The sequence below is a fragment of the Etheostoma cragini genome, chromosome 23 (assembly GCF_013103735.1).
Source record: "Etheostoma cragini isolate CJK2018 chromosome 23, CSU_Ecrag_1.0, whole genome shotgun sequence".
NCBI lineage: Eukaryota > Metazoa > Chordata > Actinopteri > Perciformes > Percidae > Etheostoma > Etheostoma cragini.
The window spans coordinates 9,638,930-9,664,911 of NC_048429.1; the positions used below are offsets into that span (position 1 = coordinate 9,638,930).

Here is a 25,982-nt window from a genome sequence, read left to right on the forward strand (position 1 = left end):
CCACTCAAACTTTCACTGCTCCTCATTGGAACGCCCCCTGAAACAGCTTCACAGGGCTACATACAGTAGCTTGTTTGCTTTTCGTCATTTGGAACAATAGAAGCAAACAGTAAAGTTAAAATGAAACAAAAGTTTGTCAAAGAAGATGAGTGGGAGGGAGAAGGGGCTGGACAACCAGACGATGGTACCGACACTGTGTGTTTGAGAGATAAACTTCTTCTTTATTTTGCATGTTGTTACACCTGCTGTCTCTCTATCAAAAACACACACACACACACACACACACACACACACACACACACACACACACACACACACACACACACACTGTCATATCTACTCCGGCATTGTTAAAACCTGGTAAGACAGAATAAATTACTCTGTCTCACAGCATTTCATGCATGACACACACACATGCTAACCCTCACCACTAGCAGTATGTATAGCTCAACAGGCACAATGAATACTATCACTATAAGAAAAGTGATACACAAAATATCTAGGCTACCAAACACAGAAAAATCCAGGTTCAGCACAGACAGAGCTGTAAAATAGAAAACTGACTGAATAGTTGGTTTTTCATTTAGACGCCTCTATTACGCGAATTCAATGCGTCACTTAACAAGTAATTTTTTGGTCCTTCTCCTCGACAAATACGCCCTTTCAAATCATTCCTTTCTAACACTTTCAAGGATGTACAATCGAAAAACATTCTTCACTGCATTTGAGGGCATACTTATCTTTGGCTATTGTTAAGTGACCCTAGAGAAAAGAAAATGCATTTCTGCTGAAGAAGCGTGCTCAATGGCTCTATAACGGTTTATGAATCAAAATGGAGAAGCTGAGTCACAAAAGTATTAGAATTACACAAGGAGACGGTTCTCAGGAGGAATTATTTCTCTGCTTACAATGAACAATCAGGACATATGCCAAAGAGATTAGAAGATAAACAGTGCTGCTTTGCCAATGCTGCTTTGTAAATAAATGAAAAGAATAATTTACATGTTAAAGATCAAAATACTTTTCATTGAAACTATGACTCTACCTGAACCTGGAGGGTAGATGCAATGCAGCTGCTAGACAATTTGGTTCCCTAAGCATAATTCCATTTGCATTTATGATGCACCCCCCACCCCAAGAAAAAAAACACATTTGTTTTTGCCAGATTAACTTTTTATTAATGAACAACTCAATACCAATAACACAATAGCAGCATCAAAATGTAACACCTGAGAACAGTAAAACGAAAAAGGAAAATCAACTTTGTAAATACAGTACACAGAACAACCAAAATGAACACCCACACAAGTATTGGAAGGTGCAAAATATTTGTAGAAATTAAATAAGCATTGATAAATACAAACTTAACAGCAGAAGTATACAAGTAAGCAATCTTCTTGAATAAAGCAAAGATTTAGAAGCAGAAAAGTCACAGAATTTTACTTCACTTTGTAAACACACCATGTAGATCAGCTAAAAAACACACTTTAAAGTATGGAGAAGTGCATAATACTGTCAAAATAAACCAAATCTGTTCCAAAATCAATCAAATCAAATTGGTACTGTTGTGGAGTCTGCAGACCTGCTGGCCGGCTAGGGTTGATGTGTGCCTGAACTGCTTGTAGATGGTTGCTCATTGTCTGTATCTTCCTCTTGGCCAAGGGCTCCTCATTGTACACATCTCAGCATTGACCCAGCATTGAATATGTGATCCCAGCATAGAAATACAAAGAAATGATGCGCGTGGTGGGACCGGCGGCGCTGGGTAGGTGTAGGGGAAACCCTTCCAGCATACACTAGGGCAACTGTTGATGCTCTGCTCTGAGATTTTATACTAATATTAACATTAAATGACACATTGTTTTATTCTTCCTGTTAAAAAAGATGTTTATTGTGTGAGTTCTGGTGGGGGCAGGGGAGCAAAAATGATTTATAAATACATTTATTTAACAGAATCTAATGTAAATGTTTGTAGAAAAGTATTACAACCTGGATAGTTCCAAACGCATTGGCTAAAACACGATGAAAGTAGTATCCCAAATGGATGTGGGTTTATGAAAGAATTTCATTTTTATTGTGTTGCTCAGCTATTCAGACACTCCTCCTGGACTATATTGCATGTCAGAGCATAAACATTAAATGATTAGATTAGCAATAAACAGCTCCAGTCTGCTTCATGCCTCTTAGCTGTTCTTAAATCACTGTAAATCACGGTAAATCACTTGGTGCATCGGCTAATTGTTTAAAAACCATTGAGGAGTGCTTAGAGAGAAATCATCTGTGCAAGTTAAAGGAGAGAGGAGTAGAGCACAGTAATAGAGCTGGTGTAATCCGGATGGGCACATCCTATCCCAGATTCTAAGTTGAATACAGCTCATGATGATTTGTGAAGCAAAAGTCTCCACAAGGCCAAAATGTTGATAGCTGTGTACTTACTCTGTTGCTGTCAAGGACCTCAGCAGTTATCGTGCCAAGTGTGCTGACCTTGGAAGACTCAAAAAAGGAAGAAAACAGATGAATTTTCTTTTCACACATACAGTAGAGCATATACAGCAGTGTAGGTGTGGAGCTGCTCTGCAACTTGAACAATATGAATACCCCACAGAGAACAATTTCACTTTGTGGATCATGACAATCTGTACTACCTACAATTTTATTCTGAGCAGTAAATTCTTCATCTGGGGAACATAAAACCAGTGTTGTGTGCGGTGTGCAATATTTTCTCAGTGACAGATGCATCATTCATTTTGATCAAAGGAACCCACTTAATTAAAATATGTTTGCTTCTGCTCAACATCTTAGTCATCATTTCATTTAACTGTGTCAAACCAAATATACTTTTTTTAAATAGTTGCAAAAAATACTATTCCTTCCATTCCAACTTTACCATCAATTACAATCCATAATTTTGTTATTTAAAGCTGAGCTGAATTGATTTTGAAACAATTAATTGATTTAGTAGTCTGATAAGCATGAAAGCATTTGTTAAAGTTATTTGTATGGGCCATGCATGTAGCAGTGTGTCTCTAGGGGTAGCAATGAGTCAATCAGTCGGTCCACCACTTTGGTCACAACTGAAACATCTCAACAACTATTGGATGGATTGCCATGGTATTTGGTACAGACAATCATTTTCCCCAGAGCCGAGTGAATTTTTGATCTCCTAACTTTACCTCCCGCGCCACCACGCCAGGAGCACGTACAATATCTCTACATCTACTCAATAGATTCGCAAACATTATGTTGCAGATATTCAAGTATCCCAGATGATAAATCCTAATGACATTGGTGATTTAACTTTTCCTATTGTGCTTTCAGCAGTTTGACATTTGTGGTTCAGAGTGGAATTTTTCAAAAACAATTTAGTGCAGATATTCATGGTCTTTGTGAACTTCGGTGGTTTCTTTGACTTTTCATCTAGAGCCATCGTTCTGTTAAACCTATACTTTGGTTTGGCTAACAAGTACAGTTTTCTGTACAATGAGCATAATGGCATCACAAAGCTGCTTGTGTGGCTGTAAACTCTTAATCTTGTTCAAGCCAAATATTTTGTGTCCAGCTCTTTTAATGTGTTTTTTTAAAAAAAGGTGTTTTTCTCTGTTTGTACATTGAATATCCTTTTAGTGGTACATAACAAGACATCTGGGCTAACCTTGGGCTCTAAAATGTTGTATTAGACAGTTTGTTTATTAAAAAATATGATGAATCAGTAACTGAGAATATACTTTTTTGGGGAGTTGGGGTCAGACAATGCAAACAATTTGAAGATAGTGCCTTGGTCTCTGGGAACCAGTGATGAGTATTTTTCACTATTTCTTTAAATTTTTAATAGAATTTAAGCTGACTAAAGCAATAACTAAATAAAAGTTGCAGAATGGATTTTCTTGTGCTGATTCATTATGAGGTGAGATTTGAGCAGCTGCAGTGGAGCCACTGAAACGTACAATCTGATGAATATTTTTTATGCTGTAGTTTGCATACATTCCCAGTCAAACTCTGTTGGTGCGTGCTGAGTGTTTACAACAGTATCTTGGCAGTCAGCTTTCTGGCACTCCTTCTCACAGCAGTACTGAGTCTCAGTCGGCTAATAATGACAAACATACTCAATGGATACAGTGCAGAGGCAACAACAAGTGAGCAACACACTTTCTTCAATAGGTCCAACACAATGTTTATGCCACTCATAAATATCTTCTATGCAACATACGGAACTGAATGGCTGCCATATTGCATTTTTTAGCAGGAGAGGGAGAGGAAACTTACTGAGGGAAAGGTTCAGAAAACAAGATGGACAATAGAAACACTGTACAAATACTTGTCTGCCACTGTCACTTGATTGGGATGTATCAGTCTTTCTCATTTGTGTGTGTGTGTGTGTGTGTGTGTGTGTGTGTGTGTGTGTGTGTGTGTGTGTGTCTATAGGTGGATGCTGACAGTTAGTCATCTGCTACCATCTATTCTCATTATCTTCCTGTCTGCCTGTGCCAAGCTGAGTCTTTCTGTCTTTTGCAACACCCTCCCTTGATACAAGTCCTGAGTGTGCTCATTGTTGCATTTCTTTCTTGTCAAAAAGTGAGACGTAGCAGAAAGAGAAAAGAGGGAAAGAAGGAGAAGGGGAGAAAGAAACGATTTTCACTCCAGTTCCTCTCTGTCATTGACATGGGCTTAGAGAAGGACAGTGAAACTGAATGTCAACACATTCCAGTGACACATTTCCATTTAATTTTAGTTGAGGCAGACAGACAGACAGACTGGGAGAGAGAGACGGATTGTTTTTTAGCTCAGAACAAGGATGGAGAAAGAGGGAATTGGGAGAAGACGGCAGGGGGACAACTGTGCCCTCATACATTTTGATGACACAGGCTGCTGCCCCTGTACCATGACATTGCAGGGACATGGTGTGAAAACACACACACACATGAATGCTGTGGATGTTGCTACTGGTGCATACGTGACAAGTTGACACAACTCTGCCTATCAGTGCTGACAAGGACATCCATCCTTTGTCCTGGAGAAACCACATACACACACACACACACACACACACACACACACACACACACACACACACACACACACACACACACACACACACACACACACACACACACACAAACACACACGGAGACAGTAAGAACATTGCAGACACACCACATAGACTTGAAAACACATTAATCTGCCAAAATATGGCACATAAAACAACATGTAATTTCCTACATACACACACCTGACAGTGATATCTGTAAGCTTTCATCACAGTCCAATAAAACCACGGTCACAGCCTAAAGTGTTTTCTGGGGCCGAGTTTAACTCCATAGATAGATGGGCTTTGTTATCCATCTCAAGGGACTGAAGCGAAGTGCTGCCTCACACTGTCTCACAATGGGACCAGAAGTCAGTAAAGTGAGGGTGAGGAAGGTGAACAAAAAAAGAAAATCTATTGGTTTGAGGTGGTCTTTTTACGGTTTGCTGCTTGAAAGTGACCAATCACACGGCACGAGGTCGCAGTTGATGTGAGATTGAAACTGGAGCATCTGGCAAAAAAAAGAATACTGAGTCATTGTTGACGTTTAAATCTGTCGTCTATGATAAGATTATAATGAGAAATATGACTGTTTATCTAAATACCCAAGTTGCTCTGCTGCTTTGCATTTGTAATACTTAACACACTGTATATGAAATCATAGAGCTCCCAGGGAAAAGTGGTGAAAGCATATTTCCATGGAAACGTGGGACAACAGCCTGCTATTGCCAGAGAAAGCCTTTGTTACAACTATTTTGTGTGTGGATGGTTGTGAAAGTGTGTAATTCTCTGGATCTTCTGGATATAAATGTGATGACAACTTTCTCTTAATGTAAACACTGTTGATTTGATCAGCTTTTTGCTGCAGGACTTTACCCTGACTGCTATTGAAGTGTGTCTGTGTGTGTGTGTGTTTGGATGAGGCTGCTTCATCAGCAGTTTGCAGTCAAACTCTGGTCATGCTTTCAGAAAGGGTTACCACAGACACAAACACAAATTGTTCAGGACACACTGACACCATTACACACCCACATATATCTATAATAAAAAAAGTATTTTGACTGACAGGCAGAGGATGGATTGTGAGTGTTAGAAAGGAAGGCAGTGATGTATTCAAGATCTAATGGTGTTGACTTGGAGAATGGTGGTCTAGTAAGTAAGATAGAAAGAAGAAAGATGCTGATTGACTGAGGAGAGAGATAATCAGATATCATGAGCCTACAAACAAGACAAAGAACTGTATGCAAGGAGACAATTAGGGTGTGTGTGTGTGTATTGAATTTTTTTGACATGTCAATGACAGGTAGTTTCATGTCTTAAACTACTCCACACATCACACAGCTGACAAATGTGCAGAAAGAGTACAGATACATTTAACTGTAACTAACAAGAGGATTTGGACACTTTCTTTTGACACACACACCACACACACACACATACACACACACGCACGCGCACACACACACACACACACACACACACACACACACACACACACACACACATACACACAGGAAAGTGCAAAGCGTGTGAGATCCAGCAGGATTTTTGTCAGTCAGGACAGAGCAGGGTTCAGTGCTACAACTTCATGTACTTACAACTGTTGTAAGGTTTAAGCTGCAAAAGACTACACAGGAGAAGTGCTCATGAAATATAACTCAGTTTCTGAGCGTTTGTAAGAGTATAGTGCACCTAGGGTCAGGCAGCCACATCGATAATTCTGGCGAGAAGATTGTGTTCCAAGCCTTCAAAAATACATATTTTAGTTAGAATACTGACTCATGTATATTTTAAATTGCATACGTTTCTGCCTTTAGGTCTAAGATCACAAGAGTGACAAAACTTCTAAATCCGATGATTAACTTTTAAAAGGGACGGAGTACATTATTGAAGTTTGTCCCTCTGATTTGGCTTACTTACCAGCACGACCAGCAGATGTAGCAGTAGCAGCTGTGACACAGTAAAAAAAAACGCTTTCAGAGAAAACATTTTCCCCAATGTCCGTCGAATGAACTTCCAGAAATAAGCTTAAAAATCATAGAAAGGCAGATGCTCCTAAACCTTGATAACTTGACATTTTTTGCAGATTCAAAGTAATCTAGTGAAAGTAGTCCGTACATCCTAACAGAAAACTGCTAACAGGTAATTTAGCATTTAATGGTGGCATTTCTGTAGGGGAAAACACCCGTGATGTAGAAAAGGCACTGTGTGATATTCCAGCATACAGATGAAGTTCTCATTTCACTGCATGTGCTGGCCTGCACAGCATATTCCTATTAGTCCATGCTAAATGTAATTCATCTTGAGGATTTCTGAGGGGTAGCTAAGCATTAAATCCTGTTAACTGTGTGGTAATGTACTATAGAGTGCATTTACAAACAAGAAAGAGACTTAGTCTTTCCTGTTCATTGAATCCTGTTTTTTTTCTACTTTTTTGAACAAAAGAAAGGGAAGAGAAGCACATTTATTTTCTGACAGGGATTCATACAATTTTGAGGTCCTGTTACAGTTGTTTTCGATTGCTTAACAACAGTGGGGACAACTGGAGCTACATGTGCAAAACTCTAACTACAGTCTGTAAAGGTAAAGGTAGTGTTTTTCACATTTGTGTTTTATAGCTGTGTGTGTAACCTCAGACATCTTACCTGGGCATATTGGAATCTTTGCTCTTTTACCTGTTTCTCAAAAACAAAACTCAGTACAGTGTATTATCGTTTGTAATTCTTATTTGGCGGTTGTATACAGAAAAAGATATATTTTCACTAACTAGTTTAAAGCAAGACACCTGTTTAGGCTTTCAGCTTTTAACACTTTTGTCAGCAGTGTGTTAGCATTTACAAAGTGCTGTAAATCCACAGTGTTGTGCAGGTTGTGTGAAGAGTTTTGAAAACTGTGTTCAAGCAATGAAAAATGAACTAGAGTTTGGTCCACTTGCCAATATCGTTGTGTAAATGCATAATGCACATATAAGAAAACTGAGACATGGGCTGACCTACCAGTGCGCATAAACATACAGATAATGACTTGAGTCAGCGGGGATCCCCCAATGTGATTCATCTTACTACTTAAAAATGTGAGTTTTTCGCAGTAACTGCACATGGGCATGTCTGCATGAGGAAGAGGAAGTGTGTTTTTTGTGTGCACAGGTAGTAATTTATCCTGGCAAGGACAAGCTGTGTTAATTTGTTTTTGCACAAGTGCTCCAGATCCAGACTGTCACACAGCACAGATGTGAGGTGCGCTATCCTCTGGCATTCATTCATCAGAGGTTACTATCTGGAAGACTGGAGATATACAAAAACAGGTGTGTGTGTTTGTGTGGTAGAGCATCTGTGATTTTTCAAGATATGTCTCCAAACAGACTGATGAAATGCCTGAATCTGAGTAAAGGGGTCTTAGGGAAATATATGTCGGGAGAAAATATAAAGAGAAATGAACAGAAAAAAAGGAAAAAAAGAGGAGTGACAAATATTAGAAAATGCATGCAGAATATGAGAGAGACACAAATATAGGTAGAGTAAAAGAGAGAGATTTTTTGGACCATTAATTGTACTTGGAAGAGACTATTTTCCAATTTCAGATAATGGGAAGAAAAGTTAAGAAGACTTCATTATTTATATGTTTACAAGTAAAAGTATTTAGTTTTTTTTAGTTCCTCAAAATATGTACTGAGAGAGCTATGGAAAGTTTGAATAAATGTTGAGGAATTATCAGTTTGTATACTTTAACCACAGTTTTTGAATTTTTTGTGAAGAGATAAGAGATCAATAAGCCTCACAATCAATCTATCCCCCTTCCCCCCCAAACATATATATTATAGTAAACAGCAGGAAGACGTTGGAAATTAGATCCAACACTGCGTAGGTCAAGCCAGTAAACAGTCTGAAACTCAAGTAAACTTTGTCAAAAAAAGATAATTTAAAACAATAACAGAAGACAGTTTAGTTTAGCTTGAGTAATGTCTGAACGCCAGAGCTGTCAGAAGTGCTCCATATCAGAGACTGTAGGAGTTTGACTGCTCCTGAATTCCTACAGCGAAATAACCACCGCCAGATTAACATGTCTCCAACATAGACTTAATATTTACATAGACAGTTAAAGAAATGGACCAACAGATCCCGTTGCTGTGGACGGAGATCAGGGAAGTCTACTAGAAGCACTTTTCCGGTGATAGCTGAGCGTTACTGCGCAGCCTCCAACTGAGCTTGACGACGTAGATGTGACGTGAGCAACTTGTCTTCTGGGAGCTGTGCCCAGAGAAATCTCAATCATTTCCAATCTTGCAAAGATGGAGAGCATAGGTTTATGTAAAGGGATAACATAGACATGGGCTAAAATGCTAGTTAACATTAGTACTTAAACCTAAATATCTAATAGCTAAGTTGAAACTGCAAGCTTATCCTGAATTCTATGGTAATTCCACTACTATGCAACAGTAAGTTGCATGGTTATGACACAATCGTTAGCCTATTTTTATAAATTTGTCTGCTATGGGGCCATAATGTGAGGTACAAGGTAACAGAGCCTTTTATACATTGTTGTGTTTCTTTAGATAAAAAACAATGGTTAGCATCAAAATACTGCCATAGGAGCTACGCGTTCTGAAGAGTATTTACAGTCTACAATATCACGGTGCACACTGTTCTGAGATTGCCCCATCTCTATCTGTCTCTCTCTATGTGGGTTTTTTAAATCAAGCTGTCCCACTTAGCGATCCCTCTAGAGGCCTGGAGAACTTCCATTGTGTAATCTGGGTAAAACAGTTTTTTTATTGTTGTTGCATTTGTTTTTGGGGTTTGTTTGCTTTTCTGTTGGCATTGTTTTTGTATTTGCAGCATGTTTGCAAAATGCTGTGCATGTGTTGTCAAACTGATAAAGATGTTTTCTTAATTTTCTTGTATTTTGTCTATTTACATGCGTTTTTGTAAATTGCAGGGCGTTTGCCCCTGTCGGCCATTGTAAAAATGGCAGATAGAACCGAGGAGTGAAAAGAGAGGGATGGAGAATTCACAGTGGCAGCTGCCTCATCTCATGTCCTCTGTGAGGCAGCTGGCATCGGTGTTTCTGAAGAGGGAGAGATTTGTAAAACATGGACATTACAACAATGGCTGGAACATAATCTGCTCAATCCCATTACTGGCCAGAACCATCCACAGAGAGAGAGAGAGGGAGACACACACACACACACACACACACATACACACATGAAAGGAGGAAATCTGTCACTGTGTGTGAGAGAGGGAGAGAGATGTGGAAAGGAGAAAGGATGGGAGGAAGGACCACATGAAGAACAGGGGAATGCTAGCGAGAGAAGAGACAGAGATGAAGGGGAGTGTGTGCATTTGTGTGTGTTCATGTGTGTGCATGCAACAGGAGAACTTCATCAACCTCTGCTGCATTGTGTGACACCATGGCAAGGTGTGAGAATCATAGGTTGGACAAGGCAATTCAACGAAGACTGTATTGTGAAAAACATTGCCTTGGACTGTGGAAGTGACAAGCTCTTGACTCAGCTGAAACAGTGGTGTTGTGTTCACTAACATTGCCAAGTTTTCTTTACCATTTCAAAATGCTGTGTACATTTTAGATCATTAATCCACAAAATTACAAATCACATTTCAACATAGGTTCAGGAGACAAGATATAGTTTAATGGCAATAATTTTTTAAACAGTCCCTCCTGGAAGGCATTCATAGGGTTGCATTTTCTCATGACAAAACCCGATAAAAAAAGTTGGGTATAGAATGAAAAAGACAGCTAGAGAGAGAAATTCAAACCCTGGCTTCTTTCTCAGCTCCGCACAGCTGGCCAATAACGCGTGGTAGTGAATGTCGGTTTCAGAAGATTTCACACACAGCTAATAAATTGTATTCCAGTAAGATTGACAATCCATCTCTAGAGACATTAAACACTCCATTTATCTCCCTTTGAACAGAGCTGCTACTTCGACCCATGACTCTGACCTAAACTCACTGTTCAGTATAATATAACCCTGCATAAAGGACAAAAAACATTGACTCTTGTGTCTTACTCTTGGTAAATAAGGAAAATTGCTAAACGGAAATTTTAGAATTCTTTTATCATCACGCTACGACTACATTTTTCTGTTCAACATCTTTAGTGCAATATGCAGCACTACAGTGTGTATTGGTTTCTTGCTTTATGCAGTAAGGCTGGGTTGCATTATTTTGTGGCCTAGATTGAAGTTTATCTCTGTCACCATAACAGGATTACCAACCAGTCAGAGGGTCAGGAGTTGTGCGTTGAAGCACCCCCTCAGGAGTATTGGGAGTGTTGACAACCTAGGCTGAGAAAATTGAAAGGATATCAGGCAGTCTAAGCTGTTGATAGAGTCAGTAGCTCCGAGCAATGAGCTATTATGCACTTGGAGTTTGTATATCCAATCATCAACGTTCATCTCCTTTTCTTTATTCAGCAAGCTAGCATCCAGGTGAAAACAACTCAGATAATGAGTTCAAAAGCTGCTCACAGACTTACATCATTGCTGTAGGCAGATACAATGTGTTGTTGAGTTTGTAATTTTGGTGCTCAACTTAATGTTTAATAAAAGAGAACCAGCGTCTTGAGAGAAAATTGGAAAGCTTTTGTGGGATAATTCCACAAGCAGTAAAACTCAGTGGGTCATTTCATCACAGATCTTAATAGTGCACCCAGTGCTGAGGTGAAATGGTATAGTATTAGTTGAGTAGTTTCCTCAGGGACAAAGGTCAGTACTTATATATCTTAAGTGCGGTATTTAGGTGCATGGTTCTAACCTCAGTTAGTTATACATGATGATGACAATCTTAAAAGGGCTTAATACCCTTTTTGTAAAGGAATAAAAAAAGTGCAGTAAATACCATTTTTAGAAAATGAAGGAAAGAATGAAAATACCTTTGGCAAGGGTTTCACAGGGAGAGGGAAACTGTCAAACATACAAATTATTAATGATGATGATGATTAAATTATGTCGACCGAAATGTAAACTAGAACGGCCACTCAGAGTGCAGACCTCCGCCAAGGCATGCCCCATCTCACAATGTTAATGCAGTGTGAATGTTCCCGGCTGAGAACTCATTTTTTGGATTATTCTCACACTGCATGAATACATCAGACCCATGCAAAGGATATGAAAAATTAAAAATAATTTGTGTGTCTGCTCTGTGATTCAAATTCCCGCCAAATTTTAGTGGGTTCTTCCTTGGCCGATGCTGCACCCTTCCACCAACTTTCATAAATTCTGGCATGTCGTTTTCCCATTTTCCTGCGGAAACAAACAAACAGACAAACCGACCCGAAAACATGACCTCCTTGGCGAATATACATAATAAAAACACTTCTAATCTGGCAACAATTTCAATGCCAACTCAGACTCTGTCACTGTCCTCAACATCAACACCTTTATTAATTACTCAGTTTATTGATTACAAAATGTATTAACTCTAGTTAGTAATGTCTTTGTGGGCCGTAGCCTATGTGAACGTGTACAGCTTGGACGACTCCGTTACATGAGTAACACAGAATTGTGTTTCATTAAGACGCCATAGGAAGTCAAACTCCAGCCATTTCTTTTTAGGAAACACCATGTGTAATTCTTTTAACTGAACCAGCTTCTGTAGTCTATTAAAATCAAGTTCACCTTCCTCTCCTCTCTGTCTCATTATGAACTCCATGACTCCCAATTCCAATCCTGCATTTGTAATAGGAAGTTATTTTAATTAAAACATGTCAATACCTAAACCTTTTTTTAAATTAAAGCTTCTGTCCTGGTTTCATTGACCTCAGCAAGCACTTATCCTACTTTGCACTCTTAAAAGTAATACATTTTTCAACATTTCTAAATGAAGTTTGGACAACACAAACATCTGGTGTTGAACTTTTTTTTTATATTTGTATTTTTAATCATAAGTTCTATCCAAAATCTCCAACACTGTTTTTTATCCCTCCATCTATCTTAAAATCATACAGTACATTTTCTTCTTTTTACTTCAAACATAACAGATAAATCAAACAGAATCCAGCTATAATGACATCATTATCAGCAGAGAAATGAAAAAACTGTGAAAACGCAATCTCACTGTACCTGCAAATAAATCATATGAAACAAATTCATAAGTCACTGGACAATGTGGAGGTTTGCGTGTGAAACAGCATTAGTGGTCAACACACACTCCATCGTGGATGATATTGTTGGGCCTTTTTTGCACTTTCTCCTCTACTTCACTCAGATCTGCAAACACCTTAGCCTCCTTTAACCTACACATAACAATTTGACTGGTGAAGTTTGTTTGAGGCAGTGAACCTCCTTGGAGAAAGTGCTTGATGTTTCACTCGGGCCAAGAAAATCCTTTTATCTGAAAGATATGTGCTCACCTGCCTGACCTGAGTTTGCCATTGGATGCCTCCTGCTGTGTGCTAAAAGAATATGTAAGGTTATGGCTTTCTCTTTACAGTGCCAGGTCACTGTATTTTCAAGTCTTCCATACAGACAGACAGACGGACAGACAGACAGGATATTTCATGATCTCTGTAGTGAAGCTGCCATCGTGATTCTTTAACCACAGACATGAATTACACTATATCTGCATCTTAAAGGGTTACTACTATTTTTTCAACCTTGTTTCCTGGGTTATTGTGTCTAAGTGACTGATGTGAACAACAATCTTTGACATTGGTCTAATATTAAGCGAGGTCGCTTTAGTCAGCAGCGGCAAAACAAGCTACAATGTAAATGAATAGGCCAATTGTGCAACCATGATGACCAAAAAATGCTTGTTTTGCCACAGACAGGCTCACATTAATATTCTTATTGTCTGACAACAGTATGTGTTTTATTGCATTATTATTCAAAGTTGAAAGAAACAAAATAAAACTATGAAAAGCAATTTTGTTTTTCTTTGTTTTTTCCACTTTTCCAACCATCACAACTCTAGTTTTGGTTGTAATAAACATATTGAGTTTACCGATTTACATGTGAATACATGTTGGCTCTATACACACTAAAAGTATTGTTTTTTTAAATGAAGTCTGGTGGATTTAACTCTTTTAACCTCAGAGCTGTTTCTGGTTAAACCGAAAGATCTCAAAGAGGTTTTGAAAAGGTCTATCTCTGTAGGGATTCTTTCCATAATGTTGTCAGTCACTTAGAATAATAATCTGAGCCTTTAGTGGCAAAAACAGCACTTTAAGTGGACCAAGTCCACGTGGACCAAAAACGGTGATTACCCTTTAATTAACTTTTTAAGCCATGCATCGGCACAGTTTTAAGGATGGCAATGTTGGTCTCTTGGTCAACCACTTTGGTCCAGGCTGAAATGTATATACAACTATCAATGGACCCTAATACATTTTGGATAGGCATTCATGGTTCCAAGAGTGTGTAACAGCACTTGAGCCATGATGAAACGTTGTTTCGTGCATATGGTTGAAATGACAATAAAACACACTTGAGTTGAATACTTCACTGTCTGTCTATGTATGTCTGTAAAATGTACTGTATGCGTGTCTTTGAAGGAGATTCTGAGCAGCAACGCAAGTGCATTCTGGGATATTGTGTCTTTCAGCCACACGAGACAAAAACACATTTTCTGGCTTTTCTCGGCCTAGAAGGCACCAATTCTTTACTACATAAGTGACCCATTTTAAAGTTATATTCATCTTTTCATTTGTGAAATATCCCTTTAACTGAGATCGTGTTGGCATGCTGACATTGGCATTTAGTTCTCAGTAAAGCCTCATAGAGCTGCTAGCATGGCTGTAGAAGTGTTTTAAGTTTGATAAAACAAGTTTAAAAAAAAAAGTTTGCTAAAACCTCATCTAATAGAAAAGGACCTCAGAAAGAAATTTTGCTGCTTGAAAAAGTATAACTAAAAGTACACGCAATACGTTGATGTGAGTGTGCTGCTATTTTCCTAATCTCCTGAAATCAACATTTTTTGCCTGTGGCTGTTATTTACATTTCACTCTGAAATCAGTTTAGGTGCGTGTTGCTTCCTTGCATTAGGTAACTCATACACTAGCTTTTCTAATGGACAATATAAGCCATTATGCTTCCCTTTCCCCCTGAATGGTATTCTGTAAAAAGTTATGGTTTTTGCTTCAGACAAGTCCCCAGCCTCCAATAAAACTCCTGACTAAGCAAGGCCTAATTGCACTGTCGCTGCTGTGCTCCCTTTGGAGACACTGCAGAGAAGCTATCCTGCTGTAGTCTTCGTGTGTGTGTGTGAGTGTGTGTGTGTGTGTAAAGAAAAATGTCTGAGTGAGTAGTATGTTAATGGCTATTTTTAGGCATTCTTTCTATGTCTGTAGCTCCACATACTGGCAGTTTGTGTGCTTGTGCTCAGCATTCATCACAATACGTTCCTATTTTATTTACAAAGTCAGCAAAAATTTAAAATTGTGTGTCTGTGGCTCCTCTGTTTCCCTGTCTAACTTTTCTTCCAATTATCTGGTCTATATTCCCTGGTCCGACTGTGATAATTGATGTCTGGGTCAGATTAAATATCAGACCCAAACGCTGAATACTTATTTCCCTTTCGACCTCTCTATCAGAACACTGTTGCTCACTTCTCAATTCCTTGCTCTGTTCTTCTTACGCTTCCTCTCTTCTTCTAATTTTCCTCTGTCTTTCTTTTTTAGCCATCCCTTTACTTTCATCGTCCCTTCATCGCTGTCCCTTTCGTCATTTCCTCTTTTGCCCATCCTCTTCTATCTTGTCAATCTTTACTGACTCTTGTTTATCTTTCTGTCCGTTCTCTCTATCTCAGTCTATCTTTTTCTCCATCTCTGTCCTTTCATCTTCCACTTCATCTTGTGCATCTATTTCTTCTTCTCTCTCCTTCTTTCTTCAACTCCTCTGTTCTCTACTTTAACAAAGCTGAGTAAAAACCCACCCACACAATAACAGACTTCCTGAAAGAGGAATAGCTTAGGCTAAAATGTAAAAGCCAGTGTTGTGTATATAATCTTCATCACGCCAGCCTACATACCATTACGGCTGACTCACATTCATCCAATGCAGGAGTTCAAGTAGTTGAGGTGTTCTGTACTTCTCAAAATGGTATTAAGCCCATTAATGAACTTTAAAGTAGAAAGAATGTCATTTAAATGGAAGTAGAATACTGAGAGGCACTTTCCACATGCAAACATATACATGCATCTTAGTGTGTGTCACAGTGTCTTTGAATTCTCAGCATCTTGTGTATTTGAAGGGTATATGTAAGGTCTCTGTGAAAGTGGTTACAAATAAAGCTATAGCACTTTTTAATGGCATTCTTCCAGGAGGTTAAAATTTCTCTGGAGTTAGTGTGAAACACTGTTTACTGAAGATAACCAAATGTAAAGGCACATAAAAGCAATCAAAAATGCCCAATGAAATTTGTAAAAAAAAAAAAAAAAAAAAAAAAAAAAACCTGATGAGGAAGTAACAATTTTTCTTTTCAGGAGAAATAGTTCAGTAAGTGATTGCAGTACTATGTAGGTAATACACTCCTGGAGTTACATCTCTTGTTAGTACTCCTACTGCCTAAGATATCTAGTCAGAATGAGTGAACCAGCTAATTCTGTTGTTTTCTCTGATAAACAATGTCCGAAACAAAGTTTTTACATGCTTTCCATAAAATACATGTGTCTGGAAGTTAAATGGGCTTCATACACACTGTTTTTTTTTCACTAAGAAGGGACAGTAGCTACTCTAACAACAACTAGTTGTTTTAAGTCTCTGAACAAATGACCAATACTGCAGTTAGTTTAGTCTTTTGTTAACACTGGAAAAAACAAAACTAAAATTGACTTGCATTAACCCCTGAATTTAACCACCCTAACTTTAAAGAGTAGTAACTTTAGCTTGTGGGGAACCTTCATAAGATGATCACCATTTACTCTGCACTAGTGTGGAACAATTTCACTTTTTTATCACAGCTGTGTGTGTGTTTGTGTGTGTGTGTCTGTGTGTGTGTGTGTGTGCGTTTTGTGTGTGTGTGTGTGTGTGTGTGTGTGTGTGTCTGTGTGTGTGTGTGTGTGTGTGTGTGTGTGTGCGTGTGTGTGTGTGTGCATCAATGAACCACCCACACTGCAGTCAGTGCGAGCTTGGAGTATGAGACCATGCTTCGCTTCCAACACATTCATAATTCAACATACTGTCACATCTCTACTCATTTCTCTCCCTCGCTTTCTCCCTCTCTTATCTCCCCTTCCCCTTACCTGTTTCTCTTTCTAACCCCGTCTTCTCACCCTCTCTCTTTCCAACAGCCATACCTCTCGCCCCTCAAACTCTTTCTCGTCTCCTCCTGCTCTCTCCTTTTCATTCGCCTTTCCAACCCTTCCCTTATCGCAACCTTTCTCTTATTACCCCCCCTCGATAATATTATTTCCCGGAGCAAGGGATGGCATTAGCAGTCCATATGCTTCAGCACCAACATGCAATATCTTGGCACATGACAAGATTGTGTCCCCCTCTGCAAGCCGCAGAAATTGAGAGTTTGTGAGCATTAATACCCTTCACCAGCCAACCGTGACGGGGAGACATCCCCCACATCGAAACCACACTGGTTACTATTGCCCTTATCCACTTTTACCTGGCTCCTTATACTTTTTATTGGTGCTTCCCACAATAATCTTTTGTGGCCTGTAACAATAACCACATTTACATATTTTATTGATTGGCCCAAAGGTGTTTCTCAATAGTTGACATGTTTACTGTTCCCTTGTTTTCTTTTACCCATGCAGTCTTCCTCCCACTCACAGTCTCTGTCTGTCTTCTTTTCAGCCTCAATGTATCATTTTCATTCATTGTTCTTGTCATTCTCTTATTGTTTTATCTTTTCTTATTATTTTTGTGTTATTTAGTTTTTAATTCCTTTTCCTGTCTTTTCTGCTCTTTCATACTCCTCTGCAATATTCTATCACCCTTTCCCTCGCCAGCTCGCGCTCTCCTGCTGAGTTTCTTAAGCCTTCATTTTCAGTGGATGTTTGCCATATGTTAATATGACTGGCAACAGTCTTTATTCAATATACAGTATGATGTTGCTCAGCCACCTTATATACAATATTTGAGAGAAACCACATAACTTCCCTTAGCAGAACTTTAATTGAAAAAGTGTATATCAATCAAACCAAATCCCATAAAAACACATTTTCAATGAAATGTAATCCGTCAGTTAATTATATGAGTCAAAAAAATAATGATAATAATAAATATGTGTATTTACATATAAATATGCTGTACACTATGTAATCGGTCTTCAATATATTATGCACTTAGAGTGCCTTATGTACCTGGGAAATGCCACACATTTGACTCCAAGCGAAATACAGTGCGCTTTAGAGAAAACCAAATAACTACAAAAGTGTATGAACAGAATTTAATCTAAAAAGCACAACCACAACAAAACAATGTTAACCGAATTGAGAAAAGTGGGTGTTAAGGCACCCTTAGGCAGGCTGTTTTATAATTTCCATTGACTAAACTACTGTATTTTGGTCACCTGCATGACTCCCATGTTTTTCCTTACGCCCCATTTGTTTTCAATTTTCAGCCATTCCTATCGAATCACATCTCAAAAGTCCCCATGATGATTCTCATTCATCCATCCAGCCATCCATCCAGCCATCCATCTTTGTCCGTTTATCCCTGGTCGGGTTGTGGGACAGCAGCTCCAGCAAGGAACCCAAAACGTCCCTTTCCCGAGCCATATTAAGCAACTCCGACTGGGGGACCCCGAGGCGTTCCCAGGCCAGGGTGTTCGTTGGTTACCGCCCCTTGAGACACCTAAGACCCTAAGACTCCCCTAAGCGCCCCGTCGCAGCTTCAGCAATGGAATCTTTGAACATTTTCCACTCAGGTTCAATGCCCCCGGCCTCCACAGGGATGCACTAAAGCTAAGCCAGTGTGTCGGACAGGGGCCTCCCCCAGACTTTCCCTGACGTAATTTACCTGCACTACCCGTTTGGGCTCTCTCGTTCTGTCCAGAGTCTTCCCCCCACCCCTTGACCCAACTCACCACCAGATGGTGATCGGTTGACAGCTCCGCCCCTCTCTTCACCTGAATGTCTAAAACATGGATCCTCAGATCAGATTAAACGATTATAACACTGATCATAGTGTTTGTTACAGACAATCCATGACTAGCACAGAAGTCCAACAATGAACAACCACTCTGTTTTTTTATCAGCGAGGCCAGTCCTCCAAATCACACCACTCCAAGTGTCTTCATCGTTGCCCTTGTGTGCGTTGAAGTCCCCCAGCAGAACTATGGAGTCCCCATTGGAGCCCCATGCAGGATTCCATTCAAGGTCTATTAGAAGGCCAAATACTCCAAGCTTTTGTTTTGGTGCACAAACAACAGTCAGAGTCCCACCGGGTGAACATAGCGGTGCTCAGCCGGGGGCTTGTGAGTATCCCCACACCCTCCTGGCGCCTCACATACACACACAGACAAACACACAATTTCTGTAGCTTTGGGAATCCACATTGTCATCTACCATCTGATCTCCACAAGAGTCCTTCCACAACAAAGGGAGCACTACAGACAGGGCAAGGGGGGGGGGGGGGGGGGGGGGGGGGGGGGGGGGGGGGGGGGGGGGGGGGGTAGGCCAAAAGGAGGACAAGTAAAAGTCAGCAATCCATCAACAGAGAGGGAAATAGGTATGTGAATGAATGTGTGATATACAAACGCTACACACTTGCACCCAAAATGTTGTACATGTACACTTCGACACACACATCCACTTACTTTGACATCAAACTTACACAAACATCATTATGCACATTATTATAGGGACTTATAATATAGAGCCCCCAAACTGGCAAAAGGTAATCGGACGAGTCAAAAATGTACAACTGATATTATCAAAATGTAGTTCAATTCAATTTTATTTATTTAGCGCCAAATCACAACAACAGTTATCTCACAGTGCTTTTCATAAAAACAGCAGGTCTAGACCGTACTCCGTGATGTTATTTACAGAAACCCACCAAGTTGTAGAAGTAGTTTTCAAAGCAGAGGTGTCAAAAGTATTCACATTCAATACTCAGGTAGAAGTACAGACACTAGGGTTTAAAAATACTTCAGTAGAAGTTGAAGAATAAACTCAAGCTCTTTTACTCAAGTAAAATTCAAAAAGTACTTAAAGTATAAAAGTATAAGTAATGTAATGGGGGAAAATGCCATTAAGGACAAAAGCTTAGGCTGCGCCAAAGGGCCCTGTAGTGCACTACCCCACCTCCCTAAAAAAACACACACACTCACTTAGTCCCCCACTTCCCTAAAAAAAACACACACACTTACTTAGTCACATCAGTATGCCGTGTTGCCAGGAGTAGCAGAGGGAAATTCTTTGGCCTTGGCAGATAGTGTAAACAGCCTTTGCAGACAATGACACATTTGATCAATTGAATTCTGCCACCGTTTTGCCAGCACAACAAGGAAGACGTGGGTGACTGTCACACATTGTAAATATCAGCAGTGGGAGGCCTGGAGTTTGTCATCCTTGCATACTGACATTTAAGATTGATTAAACCAATTTGGTTTGGTCTGCCATCCGTATTTAAATAATATTTGTCCCAGAGTCAGCCATCACAAATAATACACATAACACACAAAAAATGCACATGGTTTAAGACTACAATTATGATAAAACAAGTTTAATGAGCATGTTGTTTCTAGTGGGTTTCTTTTCCAAAACAAAGATTGACAAATAAAGATTACTCAGTTTTCAGACAGTTTTTTTCAGACATTTCTTACAGTATCAGTCAAACGCACACACTGAATGCACAAGCACAGGCAACGCCGAGCAACTTAAGCCCACTATCACTCATTTCAGGCATCATTACTCAGAAGAATGTTCCAAATTTGTTGCAGATACGATTTTCCACTCTTAGAAACCAGCTGATGTGGAAAACTTGTACTTGCTGGGAAGTTGTCATTTCTAACCTGGCAGATGCCTGGTAGCAAAAGTGCATTAAATTCAAGATTCAAAGATTCAAAATCCTTCTTTAATCTCACAATCGGGAAATTCAGACTGTTGCAACAGCAAGGCATAAGAGGAAAAGTGGAAAAGTAGAAGACACACATTAACACACAGTAATAAATATAAATAAAAAGAAAATGTGAGCAATTGAAGGTGAAAATATTAAAAAGGCCAGCAGATAATTAAAAAGTAATGCATGCATTTCGTGTCACTTTGAAGGCCCGCACTTTTAAGGATCTATGTATTATTACTTTTTTAATGACTTTTTATAGCATGCAATATTATGACATTTATATTATACATACTACACTATGCTTTTGTTTGACATCCTATACTATTACATTTTTCATGGCATACTATACTGTTTGTTTTTTAACATACTATACTATAATATATAAATACTATATGTCATTTTTAGACTTTATTCTAAATGCTATACTATGACTTTTATAGCATACTATACTAAGACTTTTTAATAAAATACAACACTAGAACTTCTGACACTGTAATGTGCTGCTATGCTTTTGTTCCTTTTATCAATATACTATACTATGATGTTTTCATAACTGTTTATGACATACTGCACTGTGAATTTTTTGAACCTTTTTTGACATACGACACTGACGTTTTTCTACATGCTATACTATGACGTTTATAACTTTTTAAGGGCACACCATACCATGACTTTGACTAAGATTCTTTTGGCAGAATAAATTGTATAGGTTTTTATCCGTTTTTTTACATATGCTATGGCATTTTCACTTTTTTCAATCTACTGTTCTGTGGCTTTTTTAGATTACTTTTTAGACATAATATGGCTTTTTTTTTAAATACTTAACAATAGATTTTTTTATCACTTTTTTTGACGTGCTATACTGTGGCATTACTATCACTTTTTTCACATGCTATGCTACGTATTTTCATAACTTTTTGGACAGACAATACTATGGCTATATACTAATACTATTAATTTTTTTAACACTTTTTTACATACCATACTATGGCTTTCTTATCCCTTTTGCCAACACACTGTACTATGGCTTTTTTATCACATTTTTTGACATTCTATCCTAAGGCTTTTTTTGACATACTAAGTACTATGACATTTTAATCACTTTTTTGACATACTATATTATGGTTTTTTTATTTCTTTTTTGACACACTATACTATGATTTTTTAAACACTTTTTTGACGTACTATACTATGCCTTTTCTGACATTCTATACTATGGCTTTTTTCGACATAACATGCTATGGCTTTTTTATCACTTTTTTGACGTACCAAACTATGGCTTTTTTCTCACTTTCGACATACTATGCTACGACTTTTTTAACAATTTTTTTGACATTCTATGCTATGGCTTTTTTTAACATACTCTACTATTGCGTTTTTCATAATTTGTTTGACATACTCTTCTATGGCATTGTTTTTTTCACTTTTTTGACATACTATACTATGGCATTTTAAATCAGTTTTGACATGGCTTTTTTATAATTTTTTCAGCATACTATACTATGCTTTTTTTTGTCACTTTTTTACATACTACAATATGGCTTTTTTTCACTTATTTCGACATACTAGTCTATGGCTTTTTCCGACATACTAAACTCTGACTTTTTTATCACTATTTTCAACATGCTATACTATGGCTTTTTTATCACGTTTTTCGACGTTCTATTCCATCGCTTTTTTATGACTGTATTTGACATACTGCAATATGGCTTTTTTTCACTTATTTCGACATATTAGTCAATGACATTTTTTGACATACTAAACTCTGACTTTCTTATCACTTTTTTCAACATACTATAATATGTCTTTTTTATCACTCATTCTGACATACTATACTAGGCTTTTTTCGACATACTATACTATGGCTTTTTTATCACCGTTTTTGACATACTATACTATGGCTTTTTAAACACTTTTTTCGATATACTATACTATGGCCTTTTTATTATTTATTCTGACATACTATACTACGGCTTTTTTCGACATACTATACTATGGCTTTTTTACCAACGTTTTATGCGTACTATACTATGTCTTTTTTATCACTTTTTGACATACTATACTGTGGCTTTTTTATCACTCATTCTGACATACTATACTAAGGCTTTTTTATCACCGTTTTCAACATACTATACTATGGCTTTTTTCAACATACTATGCTATGTCTTTCTCATCACTAATATACTCTGTTTTTTTCACTTATTTTGACATACTATTCTATGTTTTTTTTCATATACTATTCTATGGCTTCTTTTTCACCGTTTTCGACATACTATACTATGGCTTTTTTTCACTTATTTTGACATACTATTCTATTTCTTTTTTTGACGTACTATACTTTGGCTTTTCTATCATTTATTCTGACATACTATACAATGGCTTTTTTCGACATACTTTACTATGGATTTTTTACCATGGTTTTTGACATACTAAATTATGGCTTTTTTATTACTTTTTCGACATGCTATACTATGGCTTTTTTCAACATACTGTACTATGGCTTTTTTATAAAGATTTTCGACATGCTATACTCTGGCTTTTTTACCAACATTTTCTACATACTATAATATGGCTTTTTAATCACTTTTTTATGACAAACTATACTATGTTTTTTTTTAACATATTATGGTATGTCTTTCTTATCACTAATATACTCTGTTTTTTTCACTTATTTTGACATACTATTCTATGTTTTATTTCAATATACTATTCAATGGCTTTTTTATCACTTTTTTCAACGTACTATTGTATGTCTTTTTTCCAATTATTTCAACATACCATTGTATGTCTTTTTTCGACGTACTATACTATGGCTTTTATATCAATTTTTTCGCCATGCTATACTATGGTTTTTTTATCACTCATTCTGACATACTATACTAGGCTTTTTTTGACATACTATACTATGGCTTTTTTAACACCGTTTTTGACATACTAAACTATGGCTTTTTTATCACTTTTTCTACATGCTATACAATGTTTTTTTTCAACATACTATACCATAGCTTTTTTATCATTTTTTTCGACATACTATACTATGGCTTTCATGTCACTTTGTTCAACATACTATACTATGGCTTTTTTCAACATACTTTGCTATGGCTTTCTTTTAATCAGTTATTTCAACATAGTATTCTATGGCTTTTTTCGACATACTATACTATGGATTTCTTATCACTTTTTTCGACATACTATACTACGGCTTTTTTATCACTCATTCTGACAAACTATACTATGGTTTTTTTAATCACCGTTTTCGACTTACTGTACTATGGCTTTTTTATCACTTTTTTCGACATACTATACTATGGCTTTTTTTCACTTATTTCGACATACTACTCTGTCTTTTTTTGACATACTATACTTTGGCTTTTTTATAACTTTTTCGACATGCTATACTATGGCTTTTTTATCACAGTTTTTGACATACTATACTATGGCTTTTTATTATTTATTCTGACATACTATACTATGGCTTTTTTATCACTCATTCTGACGTACTATACTAGGCTTTTTTCGACATACTATACTACGGCATTTTTATCACCGTTTTCAACATACTATACTATGGCTTTTGTATTCCTTTTTTCGACATGCTATACTATGGCTTTTTTACCAACGTTTTCTACATACTATACTATTGCCTTTTTATCACTTTTTTTGACATACTATACTATGGCTTTTTTTTCAACATACTATGGTATGTCTTTCTCATCACTAATATACTCTGTTTTTTTTCACTTATTTTGACATACTATTCTAAGTTTTTTATCAATATACTATTCAATGGCTTTTTTATCACTTTTTTCGACATACTATACTATGGCTTTTTTATCACTCATTCTGACATATTATACTAGGCTTTTTTTGACATACTGTACTATGGCTTTTTTTGACATACTATAGTATGGCTTTTTTATCACTGTTTTCTACATAGTATACAATGGCTTTTTTATCACTTTTTTCAACATACTATAGTAAAGCTTTTTTTCACTTATTTCGACATACCATTCAATGTCTTTTTTTGACATACTATACTATGGCTTTCTTATCCCTTTTTTCGACATACTAGACTATGGCTTTTTATCACTTATTTCGACATACTATTCTGTGTCTTTTTTTGATATACTATACTATGGCTTTTTTAATCACCGTTTTCGACATACTATCCTATGGCTATTTTATCACTTTTTTCGACATACTATACTATGGCCTTTTTATAATTTATTCTGACATACTATACTATGGTTTTTTAACCAGCGTTTTCTACATACTATACTATTGCTTTTTTATCACTTTTTTCGACATACTATTCTATGTCTTTTTTTGACATACTATACTATGGCTTTTTTTCACTTATTTCGACATACTATTGTATGTCTTTTTTCAACATGCTATACTATGGCTTTTTTATTACTTTTTTCGACATACTATACTATGGCTTTTTTAAACTTACAATGGTATGTCTTTCTTATCACTAATATACTGTGGGTTTTTTTCACTTATTTTGACGTACTTTTCTGTGTTTTTTTCAATATACTGTTCAACGGCTTTTTTATCACTTTTTTTCGACATACTGTTCTATGGCTTTTTTTCACTTATTTCGACATACTATTCTATGGCTTTTTTCGACATACTATACTATGGCCTTTACATCAATTTTTTCAACATACTATACTATGGCTTTCTTATCACTTTTTTCAACATAGTATTCTATGGCTTTTTTTGACATACTATACTATGGCTTTTTTATCACTTTTTTCGACATCCTATACTACACCTTGTTTATCACTTTTTTCAACATTCTATACTATGGCTTTTTCCGACATACTATACTATGGCTTTTTTATCACTGTTTTCGACGTACTAAACTATGGCTTTTTTATCACTTTTTTCAAGATACTATACTAAGGCTTTTTTTCACTTATTTCGACATACTATTGTATGTCTTTTTTCAACAAACTATACTATGGCTTT

The 25,982-nt window shown here is 37.3% G+C and overlaps 1 long non-coding RNA gene across 1 annotated transcript; it reads left to right on the plus strand.

Annotated features, from left to right (window-relative positions):
- Nucleotides 1-15,501: 15,501 nt before the first annotated feature.
- Nucleotides 15,502-20,249, plus strand: LOC117938410. Its single transcript, XR_004655380.1, has 3 exons — nucleotides 15,502-15,513; nucleotides 19,632-19,636; nucleotides 20,023-20,249. It is a non-coding gene; the product is annotated as an uncharacterized LOC117938410 (long non-coding RNA).
- Nucleotides 20,250-25,982: the final 5,733 nt, after the last annotated feature.